We start from the raw sequence: 13,624 nt of genomic DNA on the forward strand, positions 1-13,624 counted from the left end.
TTAAAAGCCCGATTCCAGAACTGTAGAACTCAAGTGATTTCACTTTAAAAGTGCTTACTCTTTACAACTTCCTGAGAACAAAGATAAAAGCCAGGTTAGAAAGTATAACTTTCAACCACATTTTGCAAAAGTGCTGGCCACAACTTAAAACGGAGAGCATTTTGATGTGCATGGCCAAAAGCAGCAGCACTCTGCTGGTTTTGTTCATGAGTCTGAACATTGCAAAATTCAAACTCCAATATTTTTTTTTTCAGAAAACTCTGAGCAGCTAAACAGGACAGAGTAGAATCTAGGACTAAATGCAGATGCAGGATGTACATTTCATCCCGGATATGAAATATCAGTAGAAATACAGTCCTCCTTATTTTTTTGAGCAATAAAATAAGCTCCCAGGCTCACAGTGATGTATTGATACGGGGCCTGATGCTCAAGCTGAGGTACCCTTAGCAGTTTCCACGTGTTCCTGCCGGGAAAGGCAGATGGTTTGTGCCTCTGAGAGGAGCATTCAGACCAACACTGCAGGTCAGGCCGCCAAGCAGGAAATGTATATACACGTGTGTGTGTGTATCCTTTTGGAGTAGAAATCTGAAATTACTAACATAAGCGAAAAACCCAAGTGATAGTTACCCTTTAAATAGATAAATACCCAGGTAAAACTCCAGCTGTGTGGCTGACCCTTGTGGCTTGGCAACAGTGAACGGGGTTTTCTGTGCAGCAGCCCCAAGTATTGGGTATCGCTGCACGATCTCTCTGTTAATTTAGTGAATAGACCTCAGTGAACATCTTCCTCTCGGGGAAAACCCCAGAACCCCTTTAAGTGGTTGAGCCAGCCACAGAAATGGCAAGGCTTCCAAAGTCGAAAGAGAAATAGCAATAAGATGAAGCAGGGACATGTGTTCTGCTCGGAGGAGTATCTGCTTTGCTGGGACTTGGGAGACACATGGGGAAACCCTGGGCATCTCTGTGAGTAGGAAAGTTTGTGCATTCATTCATCTGTCTGAAATAGAAGGGTTTGGTGCAAACTGTTCGGCCAGAGCAAGGCAGCGTTTGCAATGATGCCAGTACCACTGTTTGGATACGGTGTCTGCTGCAGGGCTGAGACATTGTTGTATTAATACTTCCACGTGTAGCCAGAAGTGCCACAAGCCTGGAGCAGGCTGCTGGGTGAGCAGAGTCCTCACAGCCCTGTCTTTGCAGAGAGGTAGCAAGAAATACCACGTTTCATTTCAAAACTCTAGCACCCGTCACAGATGCAGTGAACAGATTTCAATCGAATGAACTCCTTCCAGCATCAGGCAGAAGACTGGAAAGGAATAGCCCATTCAATGCCAGGAGATTGCGTTCCCCAGTTCCCTGGGGTGAAATCCTGACTCTGCTTAAGTCAGTGGCACTTAAGTGAAGCCACGGTTTGTCTCCTGGGACCTACAGGATTTGGATACCAGTATCTCAAGATCTGGCATCCAAAGTACCCCCTTCTCTGGCAACTCCCTGAGGTAAGCTTTCCACAGTCTTCTCCTTCCCCTATTTTCCTAAGGAAGACACTAGGGAGAATGACAGTGTAAGTCCATTAAAAGGAATTTATTATCCTACACAGTGCTCCCCAATTCTGTCTTTAAAGGGCTGTGTTTGAAATGGGAGCCACTTTCTGCTCTTGCAAAGTTACAAGTAGGTGAGTGAGGAGCAAGAACATCCTGTTGACATCTGAGGAGGGTCTTTGTGGGACCCCAGGGCTTTAACCTTAGCACCTTAGCTGATCACCTTTTTTCTGTGCCCAGTTGCCAGCTTGTTTTATTCACTTGGACCTCCACAAACCAGCTTGGAAAGGAAAAAAAAAATACGTGTAGAAGGCGTAAGCAGTTTTGACTTTAAAAGTGACAAACTGGCAGGGACAATCTCTCAGCCACCTTTGACTCATTTTTGACAGCTTGCAGGTTTTCAAGCTGGCAGTAATTCTTTTCCAATATTAGGTTGAATTTCCAATCAAAGATTAAAAGGCTGAAAGGGTGCCTATGAGAAAAAGGTCCTGTAACAGAGAAGCACCTCTGAGAGGACTGTGTTTTCAAACCCACTCACATCCATAAAGTTTTAAGAGCTGTCACCATCAGAGAACATTTTATGGCCAGTTCCTGAAGGAAGTGGTTGTAAAGATGTGGCATGAAGAGCAGAACATCCAGGTGCTGAGCAGAGAGCTCTTGAAAAAGCAAATGCGTGATATTTTTTTCTAACCAGAACAACTGCTGTTTGTGACCATCTGAACTTTGAGCTACAAGAAAATGTCTTTGGGGTTCGTCAGGCTGATATCCTGTCTCTAACCACAGCCTGTACCAGATACTTCAAAGGGAAAGAATACAAGAAACTCTGTATTGGAATCATCTGCTAGCAGAGGAAATGTCTTCCCAACATGAGACAATTTGTCATTGATTTATCCCCTCAAACAGGGAAGTTTATGTGTCTCTCTAAAATAAAAATCTAATTGAATGTCACAGAGTTTATTCATTAAGCATAACAAATTTTTATTCAAAATGTATTTGATTTCTCTGAAATACCATCACAACCCTTTTACCATTTTCTCTGGATATTTTTCTAGTGCTAAAGTTATAGTTTGAGTTTTTTTCCCAGCCAGTTTTTTATACAGATAGCCCTGCAAACGTGATGATGCTCGGGAGCTGCAGCGCTATAGCAGCCATTTTGCAAATGCCAGTGTCTCTTCCTCCAAATCCTTCTCCTGGCACGTGTTCTTAACCCCCTTTTATAGATTTTTTTAACCTTAATTTGCTTATTGTTGAGATGATATTGTGTTCTTATTGTTGTACAGTTTCTCTGAAGCCTCATATGTGTCAAAAGACACAAAATAGAAGATATGAGGCAGGTAGTGAAAAGACAGCAAATGTATTGTTTTGTTTATTTGTCAGATTGCTGACATTGATCTGGATTTATAATATTTGTTTTCTGGGACTCAGATACTTTCAAAGATGGCTGTGCTGTAGCTGTGAATATAGACGAGGATGAACTGGCTGTCTGAAATGAAGGTGTAAAGTCCGTATTTAGGCTCTGAAGTACAAGTGGCTTTGCTCTGAGAGGTGCTGAACAGCTTCATTTTTTTTCCTGAAACCCATAAGATTTCCTAGGTGGGTAGATGTAAAACATTGGCCCCTCTGAGGTCAGCGGCAAACTTCCCAATGGCTTCAGTAATAAATAATCACCCCCAAAAAAGAGTTAGGAGACTAATTATCAGCAGTTGTTTATCAAAGAGCCTGGCTAATCCATAGAACAATACCAATATGTTTCTTTTTGTTGATTTCTTGGTGGAAAACTCTCATATGCAAAACAGAAAGCTTCTGCAGCCTGAGTTTCTATCACAGTCTATTTAAGGGTCATCTGTTTGGTCTTAGTCACAACCAACACAAGTGAAAGACCTTTGCTTAAAACAAGGCCTGGCTGGGCAGGCAATTCAGCCAAATAGTACAAACTTACTGGTTCTGATGCAGAAACTAATTGGTTGATGTTTGGATCATAATTTGAGACTTCTAATTTGATTGTTTAGCAGTTGTTGATTGCTTCAACATAAACTACAGATGATCAGCATCTCCGGAAATCAGGCCACAGATTGCTGAAAATAGTAGGTGTGGGGGTTTTTAAGATGTGGGTCCTAAGGCTTCGCGCCTCATTGAATTTAATCACAGCTTGGAGCAAAAAACACACACAAATTCAACTTTGGCTTGGTTTCTAACAGATTTGAACTTGCATCATTAATCTTCTGCTGGTCCTACTCCTGTAATGGTTCTTGAACCACACGGCCAGTGGAAACCAAACTGAGGTCTTGAAGAAACTCATTTCCTACAGGCTTCATAAAAACAGGCAGCTGCACAAAGTGGAGAGCTGTGAGTGGTCTTGCTGAGGCGAAGCAAAGTGTGAGCTCATCCCTGATTAGACACCAGGAAAACAACATGGGAAAAGCCCTGTTATGAATGTACTCCCTGTGGGTAAACCCTCAGCTGGCAGTCATGCCCTGCTGGACACTAAACATCCACCCCACAAGAGCAACTTTGCTCTCACACCATACCTCCTCTCTTAAACAGCCGGTCATGCTCAGACCCATTGCTTGGAAACCAAGCGCTGTTGTTTTCATCGCTTGCAGAATACTTGTTTTAACATATACCAGTGATATCTAGGAGGGAAGTGACATGTTTTCCCAATCAGGGCAAAGAAATGTGTCAAGTAATGCCCTGTTTTTTTTCATTCTGGCTCTAACTGCTAAAGGGTCTGCTTCACAATTTGCTAATTCAGCTCCCAGTGTTGGCTGTATCTCTGAAGGGCTGTAGGTAGATGATTTGCTGCTTTTTTTGTTGTTAGCAGATTGAAGTCTGCTTTTTCCTCACTTGTGCATCAATACGAGTACCTTTCCATTTGCAAAATTAAATTATTGTAGCTGGAAAGTCAATGATTCCAAGAGTTTCCTTTGGGCTTTTACTTGCATGATGACAGAGATTCCTGGCTCCAAAAGGCTTAAAATGTTTGGGTCTTGCTAATAATGACAACCCAAAGGGAATAGTCCAGCTGACTGCATGTAGGCCAGACTTAATCAATTAGCACACTAAGATAATTACATACCAGCTTATGGAGCCTCCTAATTATGAGCACGTGTGAAGACAGCCACTAGCCACAGGGGGTCTGATGGCCTCACCAATTAAACATCATGGAACTGCCAATATTTATGCCTAGGATTTCCAGAAGGCAACACTGTGATAGAGAGCAACAGCAATTTCTGAAGAAATGTGCATCTTTCCATGCTGATATCTAAACCCAAACCATGGCTGCTGATACCAGAAATAAACATCTTCCATCTGTGGTTGCAAACCAATACCTGTTGGAGTTTATCAGCTGAAGTCAATGGGGCCATTCCTCCATATATCTTTGCAGAACAGGGTCCAGCATACAGAAACGTTGCTCACTTTGGAAGTTTCAGTTGTATGAGTCTCCATTTTGTTCATGCTCATGTGAGTTGAAGTTTGCATAACAGCTCTTAAAAAAGTGGGCCTCAAAATGTCAAAGGGAGCCCCCTTTCATGTAAAAGATGAAAGCCACGTTGTCTTGGCTGAATTCCAGCATCTATCCTTGTGTGTTCGAGCGGATGATGGAGGTTTTCTTGTGATGGCTCCTGAACCGGGTGCCCTTTTACAGCCAATAAAGCTAAGTCGATTTGCCTTGATTTTGCTGTGGGCTAAATTGCATACAAAGGGGTTACAGTAAACTCTTAATTGGTGGCTGCTTGAATGTGTGTGTGAGCCCCTAGTTCACCCATCTGTATGTTGAGGGCAAATGAAAGGTCCCTTACTTTTTGACCCTTTTGTTTAATCTGGTTTGATTGTAAGATCTTCCAGGCAGAGATTGTTACCACATGGTTGCACATTTTCTGCTGGGATGGGGACCCTGCTCCCAGTGGTAAATAACATCCTTCAACAGTTACTCTCACGTGAGTAAAATACGACCGGCAGAGTGATCAGAGTCATCTATCAAATAACCCACAGCTCCACCCGCGTACAGCTCCTCCAGATGAATCCTGAGGTTAATTAAAAGAATCTAAAGAATGGTGGGGTTAGGGTGATTTTGGTTGAGCGCTGAAGATTCATGTATCCTCACAAGTTCCCTGTGCTGTTCCTCCAGGCTGGGGGTTTTGCATGGTTCCAGGCCAGTCACCGTGAGACCAGGGCTAAGTTTCTAGCCGCTCTGTGTGAGCTATGCCAAACTACAGGTTTAATTATTCATTGCATTCTTCACATGTCAAATCATCTAAGTTGGAAAGCAGGAGCCTAAGAGTTTGCAAAGCTGCTTTTGCACATAAAGACCATTAAAAATTCATTGTGACAGGGAAAAAACAACAACATTGCCAGTAGTAGGGAACTTTACGTTGACTTGGCTAATGCTGTGTGTGGCTAAGTTAGAGCTAACCCACATTAATCCACTTAAATGGAAGGGTGAGCCTGATCCAGTAAAAGCAATAAATCCTCCTTAGAGCTGACCAGACTCAGGCTGCCCTATAGGAGAACAAGGCTGAATGGCAAACAGTTGGCAGAAGGTAATTGGACGGGGCCTGAATTTCCAATGTGCCAGGTAATTTAATCCATAGCAGCCTGTTTCCCCCGTATGCGCAGACCAGTTGTGGGTAAGAGCACATTCTAAAGCTCTGGACTGCAGAGGTGGGATGATAGACTATGTGGCAGGGAAGCTCCCTGCCAAAACAGAGGTGGAAAGGTTGAAGCAGCTCTCCATAATTGCAGGGAGTGGGTACCCGAGATGCCGTTTTTGTCAGAATTATTATCCCAGGCAGCTCGAGCAAAAGTATAGAATTATAGAATCATTTTGGTTGGAAGAGATCCTCAAAATCATCAAGTCCAACCATAACCTGACTCTGGCACCAAACCATGTCCCTAAGAGCCTCATCTACATGTCTTTTAACCACCTCCAGGGATGGTGACTCAACCACTTCCCTGGGCAGCCTGTTCCAACACCTGACAGCCCTTTCCATGAAGATATTTTTCCTAATGTCCAATCTAAACCTCCCCGGGTGCAACTTGAGGCCATTTCCTCTCATTCTATCACTTGCTACTTGGGAGAAGAGACCAACACTCTCCATGCTACAACCTCCTTTCAGGTAGTTGTAGACAGCAATAAGGTCTCCTCTCAGCCTCCTTTTCTACAGGCTGCACAGCCCCATTTCCCTCAGCTGCTCCTCATCACACTTGTGCTCCAAGTAGTGAGATGCAAAGAGCAGAGATGGACAGACAGACGCCTGACCTGGAGCTGGTGAGGCTCTCTTTTCTTGGAGGCAGCCTGCCTGTGTCAGGAGAGAAGGGCCAGCTGCTGCTGCCTTGCTATGGCTGAGGGACTGACTCGCTGCTAAACTCCACAGGATTACATCTGAAGCTGAACTGGCTTGGGAGCAGGCAGGCCTATGTGCCTGGGAAGCGGCTGCTGCTATCAGAGAGCACTTTTCTCAAGGCTGGCCCAAGCCATGGAACTAAATCCAGACTGGGTGAATATCTCTGTATCCTTCTTCCTCTGAGAAACTGGGCCTGAATTTAAAAGGCTGTATAACACTTTGAAGCCACCCACAGCTCTGTCTTTGCCTCCCACACAAGCTCCAAGGAACTGACTCATTCCCACCATATTTTCAGCTGTGCACAGATCCTGCTTACAGCCCAGGAAGATCCCGTTCAGCCAAGTGAATCAAGCGCACATTGTGACTCCAGTGAGCTGGTCTTGAAAGGCTTTTGCAACGCCGACTAACAGTTGACTGTATTTGAAGACATCTGGCCTGCCTTTTAAAGTAGAGTAGTAACCATGTTCTTTAATAAGCTGTATAATTTATGCCTTGTCTGCTGTTCTCTATTCATGATCCTTCCTTATGTTGACTGTTAAATAGCTGTCTGTGAAAATAAGTGACACTGTCATCTGCTGTTGAATGAAAAGAGGTCTGCTCTAGGAGCAGGCATTCACCTCACCTCTCCCCTTCTCTGTGGCAAACTCATGTTGCTTCTCTCCTCATGGGGATGCTGCTTTGGGTTTTGTAGCACCTTAAAGAGTGTGAGTGATATGTACAGGTCTCGGTGGTTCGTAAGTCAGGAAAATCAACAAGCCTTTCTGCAAGGGGAGACATAGGGTTGCCCCTGTGTCCCCTGCCAAACTGGTGAGCCCAAATGCTCTTTTCCAATTTGGACTAAAGGCCTTACATCCTTTCATTTCTGGTTCACTAATTCTTCCACTGCTGAGGAAAACAACTCGCTTCATGCTGTCCTCCTGCTATGCTGTGTCCGCTGTGAGTCTTTAAAGCTTCATGCTATGCCTGAACAATTACACCCACATTTTGGCTGTGAAACAGAGGCAAATGAAAGCCGTTAGAAGGATGTGGGAGCCCTGCTTTCCATTTCCCTGTTCTTCACACTGGGCTCACTACTGCTATCTTTCCCCCTGCCTGGTAGCAAACATGTTCAGCAAATACCCATTGGGGTCACCACTCTGTGCCTTTTCCCTGCTTCTCTGTAGAAATATCCCCAGTCTGTTTGGGCACTGGACCAGTTCTGCATGCCGTGACACCACAGCACAGTCTTTACAAAGCAACATTTGCAGGTTTTTGAGCACGATCCTGCTCACCACATCGTTACAGATGATAGGGGGAGTAAACATCCTTTGCAGTACAAAGGAACTGTCGATGAACTCAGAGAAGAAGGGGAGGAACGTCCAACACATGCTTCATTTTTGGCTTGTTGCATTTGGTTTCCCTCATGCAACTCACTGAATATTTGTCCCCCTCTGCAAAAATCTGGGGCAAAGACCTGGCTTTTGTCTGCGCTATTAGCTAACAAAGTCAGGAATTTACCTCTGTCACCACCTGGGAATTGAATAATGTAAAACCCAGCTCCTCCATCCTACTGGCACTGGGCTGAGTTCCATCAGCTTTTGAGGAGCTTTTTGGAGTGCGGAGTCCTGACTTGCTCACAGTGGCTAGTATTAGCTGAGACATGAATAAGCAATAAAGGAGATAAAGGAGAGGCTGGGTTGAAAGCAACAGCTGTTTCCTATGGACTGCTGAATAAAATCAGGCTCCTCTTGCTGAAGGGCTGGGCTTTTGTCCTTGTGCAAAGGAATGAACTGCTCTGGGAACTGCAGTCTCATATGAGAGCAGAGTAGTATTTGTCTCCCACTAACTATAAAGGGTCAGCTCAAAAAGTTTTAAGAAGTAAAAAAAAAGAGTCTATATTAAATGTATTTATTTCAGATAGTTCCAATGCTTGTAGCTGCACTATCTCACTTCAGCTGTGACTCTAGGAATGGAATTACATCCCAGACTTGCATGTGTAGATCACATATGGCAAAGAGCAAAGTCCTTGGCCCAAGATAGCCTTTTACTTACTCCAGATGTGCTCCTCTGCCATAAAACACTTCGGAGGCCCAATGCTACATTACATAAGCCACTCAGTGGTTTTAACATTGATTTCAACAGAAGGAGCGATCCCTTCTCTGTGTAACTAAGCAAAAGGTTTGGCTTGAGCCTGTTGCTGTAATGAATTTCTAGAGCCAGGCTTGTGGGAATGACTTGTCAGCAAAGCACAAACCTCTGTTCTACCCCCAGGAGCACACAGCAAGTCTCAGAACTTTAGGCATTTACTCCTGATTTCTATCATTGGAGCAGAGAGAAGAGCTTGGTCAGGAGAGGTGGATTTTCCTGGTACTTCTCTTGCGTAAGCTCATTCCATTTGTGTGGAAATCAAGCGTTTTTCTTTTATAGGAAGATAGAGCCTTCAGCTATCTCAAAGGTACAGCAAGAGGAAATTCTATTATCGTGATCTGGTAACTAAATAACTGCAATCTGTCTTAACGCAACAGTTTCCTTTTCAGTTACTCCTACCAAGTCACCATACCTGAAAATCCTTTGCAAACTCTATTCACTCAGGTAATCTCTTAATTTGCTGAGAGAGTTTTCTTCACAGGGGGAGGATTGTTTTGTGTTTTGCTTCGCAAATCTTCCTTCAGCTGATGTAACAAGGCCCCAGACAGTCTGCATGGCCTGGATGCTTTTGTTTACATGTGTAAAACCTGCAACAAATTTGGATTCTAGATTAGCTGGTCCATATCCTCCCCCTCTGCCTCCCAGCTGCAGAAGGGTTGCTGTGAACTGCAGCAGTTTGCTCTTGGCAGTACTGGCACTGTCACCACTGAGATCTTCCCCAGGAAAATAGTTTGGAGATTTTGTAGGGAGCCAGAGTTTGAACTAGTCCCTTTTTTGTTTGTTTGGTTTTGTTTTTGAAGCAGGAGATACGATCTGTTTTAACATATGAATTAGCAGATCCTGTTGTAGGTCTATCTACCTTTCCAAAATAAGGCACTTGGCTCCAGCTGCACCGGGAATTCGGGGCAGCTGAGGCTACTGGGCTGTGCTGGGGCTACTGGGCTGTGCCCTGGCCAGGGCAGCCACAGCTGCAATAAGTTTGTGGATCCCTTGAGTGGCTGTGGGCTACCTGGGCTACTGGCGAACTGGCCACCTTGGGAGAACAGATCACCCCAGCACCATCTCTTCAGGGAATCTGGTAGGGAATGGTGAAATGGAGCTATGATTGCATCTGCTACATCCAGGTTGTGGGTATTTTTTTTTTAGTAGTCTTGGGGAGATTAAAATCCCTGGAAAAGTAAAATCCAAGGGTAATCAAGCCTTAAAAAATCTGCTATTTGTAGATTTGAAATGAGTAATGCCTTAGAACAAACCTAAATGTATAGAAAGGTGAACCTGCTAAATTTCTAATGGTGTTTTAAAAGGTGCCTTTGCTTAAAAATTTTAATATTAGCTAGAACTCAAATAGATCCCTTCAGCACTTCCTTTTTTTTTTTTCTCTGTTTTCTATTTTTTCACCAAGTCTTGCCCATCTTGACTGCTTTCCTGAGGCTCTTTTTTGTTTATCCTACATAATTTCCTTCCTTCCTTCAAGTCCAGACCCCCTTACTCCCCTGGGGCTTCCTATGATAGCTAGGCACTAATCATGTACTTCTGTCCCAGAAGCACAGATAGAGGCTTCCTCCCCCTGCTTCCAGTCAAAGGAGGATGTAAGGCATAATGGTAATCTTAAACAACACTGCTATTCATTGTTTGGGAGATCTGGGAAATATCCTTGGATTCAGCTTGCTAAATTAGCTGCTTCTTGAGTAACCCACAGCTGCTGCGTATCTGTCCCATTACATTTTACAAAAATGCAGCAGTTCTCATTACATATGATATTCTCTCAACATATGGACCTTCCATTAGTTTATGTCTCTGTGTAGCTCTGTTGCCATGAATGTATACACAGAGACATTTTCTTTTGTACTTAAAAAAAATCCAAACTCAACAATTCTTGAAAATAGATTAAACACAGGCATTTGCAATTATTCAGATGGAGCAAAGATGTTGGAGCACCTCGGAGTACAGCCGCTGCCAGGAGCCAATACTTAGATTAAAATGTTGCTTCTGGCAGTAAAAGTGTAGCTACTAGTGGTTTTAAGGCTTCATCCTGCCTGTTATGCACATGAGTATCTCCCTTGAAGTTGGCAGGCGTCTTCTTCTGCGTGCAGATATTGAAAGTCAGATGGACCATCAGTGTAAGGTGATGCTAAACCATCTATCTGAGGCTCCCAAGGAGGCAGCAACATGATTTTTGAATCTGGTCTTGTGTGTTTGCTTCTTCACAGCGATTCGCAAAGGAATTTGGTTTGAAAGAAAATGGATTCCTGGTGTTAGTGGATTTACACGCCCTGACCTTTTTGATAACTTCCCTTGCATGAACAGGGAACTTGAGCAAACCTCGAGGAGAAAGGTTTCTATGTCTCCTCCCTCTTGTGCACTTTTCTGGGCTCTTCCCCTCGAAGTGGAGCGGTGTCCTTGAGGAAACCTAAACTTCCACCTTTGCTGTGCTCCTTGTGAAATAGCTGGTTCCAGCCAGGAGTAATCCTTGATCCATCAAGTACTTTAAATAAAAATGCAATGCTAGAACAAGTGAAAATTTTCCTTGAACCCCTAGAGCACCGTTTGATGCCTCTCTTATCCCATCCAGGGCTTATTTCATTGACTTCAGGAGCAGTCTGGCCAGGGGTGAGCACTGGCTCTACTCTAAGCGTTGGGAAAACTGCCACATGTTTGCACACTGACTGATGTCACCTCACACAAAACGAGGAGGGACACAGCACAGCCTCTGAAGGGCATCCTTGGGCTGTGCTTGATCGCATGGTTACCAGCAAGGGGCGGCAAATGTGCCTGTGACAGAGGTCTTGACTGTGTAACTATGGTTAGTAAGCCAGTGGCACCCATCTCGTTGCCTTCCTTCCACCTACCTTGGTCCTCTCTGTCTCCCGTTCTGTTTGGTTTTATTTTCTTGAGTGGTATCTCCCTTTTTCCATTTCTGTCTTGCCATGAGCTGATGATTTGACTCGCTGCTGTGAGTTTGGGACCCTCAATCTCTGTCATTCTTCAGGATATTGCTGTGCTTAATCCCACCTGCTTCCGGGATGTGATTTCAGGGCTTCCGATTAACCACATTCAAAATTAAAAATATATAATTAACTCCACTCTTACTCTATTTTACACCTCTTTCCTCCTTTTATAACTAAACTACAATCATGGCCCCTCAAACACATCCACTTGACTACAGATACAGCCTGCTCTACTCCTGTATCTGAGCCTTTTGCAACACACATTTATATCCAATAGCTGCTCAGTGCTCCAGTGCTGCAGGAGAGGAGGATTGTGTCTCTCCCGCAGGAGCTATGGAGCAGTTGTAGACCTGAACCTGAGCAAGGATGCGGCTCTCATGCAGCTCCTGGGGGAGCTGCCCCTGCTCAGGGCTGTCAAACACCCCGTTTCATGCTGGTGCATGTGAGGGGGTGTGCAGAGGATCTCCAGGAGTTGCTCAGATGTGTGCAAGGACCTGCCCAAGCCTGGCAAAGAGGAGAGGCTGAGGATGCTACTCTGGCCCCTCAAAGCCATTCAGGTGCTTAATCTTGTGTTATGATCCCTTACTATGGGAAAGACATTGAGGAGATGGAGGGAGTTCAGAGAAAGGTGGTGAGGCTGGTGGAGGGTCTGGAGTGCAAGTCTGATGAGGAGCAGCTGAGGGAGATGGGGCTGTTCAGCCTGGGGAAAAGGAGACTGAGGGGAGACCTTATCACTCTCTGCAGCTGCCTGAAAGGAGGTTGTAGGGTGTTGGTCTCTTCTCCCAAGTACCAAGTGACAGGATGAGAGTTGGCCTCAAGTTGCGCCAGGTGAAGTTTAGATTGGATATTAGGAAAAATTTCTTCACGGAAAGGGTTGTAAAGCATTGGAACAGGCTGCCCAGGGAAGTGGTGGAGTCACCATCCCTGGAGATGTTTAAAAGGTGTGTAGATGAAGTTCTTAGGGACATGGGTTAGTGCCAAAGTTAGGTTATGGTTGGACTTGGTGATCTTGTGGGTCTCTTCCAACCAAAATGATTCTATGATTCTATGAGATATTTCCTCCTCATCAGAATGCACAGGCAGGAACTCTGCAAGAGAGGCCCTTCTCATGAAACAGAGGAAGAGGGTTTGGGTTTCCTTCCAGTGGCCTCTAAACCATTTGTCCAAAGCACAGAAGTGTCTTTTCCTGGAGGTATTTGGGCCCGTTCCTTTAGAAGTCATCTATGATTGTGTTCGTATTCGTGCATAAATGAATATTAATGGTGAATGTGGTCTGACTACTGGGCCCATTTCCTCCCACAGCTGTTTTTGTGTGAGACGTGATCCACAAACATCTTGAGCACACATCTTGCAGCCTGACTCCGCAGGCAAGCGTGATGGGGAACGCTTTGCTGCTGAGGCCTGTTGTGGTTTAGGCATGGACGCAGCACATAGCTGCTCAGTGCTGTCAGGGCCTCTGCAGATCTGCGTTTCCCTCACAGCAGACATTGAGGTACCCAGGGAACTTGTATTTTAACTGGAAAAAACCTTACGTGCCAAAGGCCTCCTGTTGCAGCTGAGCAGAGGTTTGGAGGGGCTGAACGCTGGAGTTTGCTGCTCCAGCTGGCAAGGAAGGCCCACCCACAGTTTAGGTGGTGTTTGGGGCTGCAGATTTAAACCTGATCACCAG

This window comes from Streptopelia decaocto (genome assembly GCF_964273445.1).
Source record: "Streptopelia decaocto genome assembly, chromosome: 3".
Lineage (NCBI taxonomy): Eukaryota > Metazoa > Chordata > Aves > Columbiformes > Columbidae > Streptopelia > Streptopelia decaocto.